This window comes from Schistocerca americana, unplaced genomic scaffold, assembly GCF_021461395.2.
Source record: "Schistocerca americana isolate TAMUIC-IGC-003095 unplaced genomic scaffold, iqSchAmer2.1 HiC_scaffold_680, whole genome shotgun sequence".
In the NCBI taxonomy this organism is placed as follows: Eukaryota; Metazoa; Arthropoda; class Insecta; order Orthoptera; family Acrididae; genus Schistocerca; species Schistocerca americana.
In genome coordinates this window covers 62501-65000 of record NW_025726435.1, presented here as the reverse complement: position 1 = coordinate 65000, position 2500 = coordinate 62501, and the positions used below count along the sequence as shown (strand labels likewise).

The window sequence follows — 2500 nt, the reverse complement described above, 5'->3', positions numbered from 1 at the left end:
CTAACCCATGTTGCGCCTTAACCTAACCCATGTTGCGCCTTAACCTAACCCATGTTGCGCCTTAACCTAACCCATGTTGCGCCTTAACCTAACCCATGTTGCGCCTTAACCTAACCCATGTTGCGCCTTAACCTAACCCATGTTGCGCCTTAACCTAACCCATGTTGCGCCTTAACCTAACCCATGTTGCGCCTTAACCTAACCCATGTTGCGCCTTAACCTAACCCATGTTGCGCCTTAACCTAACCCATGTTGCGCCTTAACCTAACCCATGTTGCGCCTTAACCTAACCCATGTTGCGCCTTAACCCAACACACGTTGCGCCTTAACCCAACACACGTTGCGCCTTAACCCAACACACGTTGCGCCTTAACCCAACACACGTTGCGCCTTAACCCAACACACGTTGGGCCTTAACCCAACACACGTTGGGCCTTAACCCAACACACGTTGGGCCTTAACCCAACACACGTTGGGCCTTAACCCAACACACGTTGGGCCTTAACCCAACACACGTTGGGCCTTAACCCAACACACGTTGGGCCTTAACCCGCTCTGTAATTGTCATACGACGCGTTAAATTAGTGTAGTGTTGCCTAACTGCAACCCCCGCAATATAGTTTGCTACTCGCACTGCCCGGTCCCCAGAGTATCGCTTCATGTTAAACACCTTGCAGCTATACACTGTAATGCGGATGGCAGCAGGACGTACATGCTCAATGCCCTTCGCAGTTGTTCATTGGCATTCGCATGGCGAAGCACAGCCTACGTTGTGGTACGGCTTGTGTCAACTGTCCGCTGATGTTGTACGTCCAAATCACACACTGTACTGCACATTGGTCCTCATGTACTGAATGATACATCGTGGTACATGTGTGACCGTACCACGACTGCGCCAACAACGGCGAACCATACGGTCCAAATATTGTGCACTCAGCTACGTGTCGTCTCCCTATAAGAGCTGGATTGCAGTATGGTATGCCGTGGATGGCGATCAGCATGAGCCGTCTGTTGATGTAGTGGTGCGTGTTGTCAGACGTAGTCGTCTCTTCTCACACACCGTGATAGCATGGTGCACTGCGTTCCACATCTGCGACATGCGACAGAGGCCGGTTGACAGTCGTTCGCGCAATGGACATCGCATACGTACGGGGGCCACCTTCCACGTGTTCGCGAAGCGTGCACATGTTGTTGCGTGTATGTGGGCAGACATAGTGTGTCGTGACACCTGACACAGGCATGCAACAATCGTTGAATTTGCAAATGGCGATGGACGTCTACGTTTGCTGGTGACGTTACGCAAATGAACAACTGGTAAACCGTTGTGGTGCGGTTGTTCTCGCTAGAGGTGAATCAGTGATGGCGACGATCGGTTGAGCTACCAACCGGTTGTTTCAGCGATACCCACCATGCCCACGAACGTGAATGGCATGTGGGTGTGAAGCGATACGCGGCGGTGGCTGGGTGGGACCGTCCCCGGCCGGTGAGGGGGGGCCTCCCGGCGTGCTGGCCGCGCGGTGCGTGGGCGCACGCGCTACAGCCGGCTGGTGGGGGCGGCCAGTGGCAGGCGCGCCGGCCGACGGAGGCGGCAGGCGGCGCAGCTGCGCGCCGGCGCACCCTGCACGCGGCGCCGTGCGGCCAAAGTAGGTCCTCGCGGGCCCGGTGCGAAGCGCGGTGGACATCTGCAGTGTGCTGGTCCGATTGAGGACTGTGTGCGCTGAGGATGCGCCGCCGCCCGGCGCTCGGCGCCGCGACGCCGTCTGCTGCTCGGTCGCCTCTGCGGTTCTCGCAGGTGGATTGTATCGCAGCTGTGCGGACGTGTTGGCGCGTGCGCTGTGCTGGGAGAGTTCGCTTCGGCACCCAAGTGGGGCTTTTGTCCTTCTGTGGCGCTGGCGTTGGAGCTGCCGGCCACCGTAGGTGGCGCGTGTTGTCTCCCGCCGGCAATGCCACGACAGCACGCTCCCGGGCCTCTGTCGGCAGCGGCAAGCTCAGTTGGGAGCACGGGTGGTCGCACCTAAAGCGTCTACTCGCCAAACCCCGGGCGATTGCGCCTCTCTCGAACCCGACCAAGTACTTAGGACGGCGCTGCGCGCCGCCGGGACCTGAGAGGGTTTCGAGGTGTATTGTGCAGGGGAGCTCAGCCTCCTCCTGTTTGCAGAATAATTGAGCGGACGCTTGCGTGTTCGCGCGGGCCCCCGGGACACACTCCCGGGCGGCCGGCTGCTCAGCTCTAGTTGACGCAGCTCCCTGGTTGATCCTGCCAGTAGTCATATGCTTGTCTCAAAGATTAAGCCATGCATGTCTCAGTACAAGCCGCATTAAGGTGAAACCGCGAATGGCTCATTAAATCAGTTATGGTTCCTTAGATCGTACCCACGTTACTTGGATAACTGTGGTAATTCTAGAGCTAATACATGCAAACAGAGTCCCGACCAGAGATGGAAGGGACGCTTTTATTAGATCAAAACCAATCGGTCGGCTCGTCCGGTCCGTTTGCCTT

General features: G+C 57.3%; 1 non-coding gene across 1 annotated transcript in view; it reads left to right on the top strand.

Annotated features, from left to right (window-relative positions):
* Positions 1-2244: 2244 nt before the first annotated feature.
* The window catches only part of LOC124589049, a 1910-nt gene continuing 1654 nt past the window's right edge, over positions 2245-2500 (top strand). The window contains exon 1 of the ribosomal RNA XR_006975949.1: positions 2245-2500. This exon is cut by the window's right edge and continues 1654 nt beyond it. This is a non-coding gene — a ribosomal RNA (small subunit ribosomal RNA).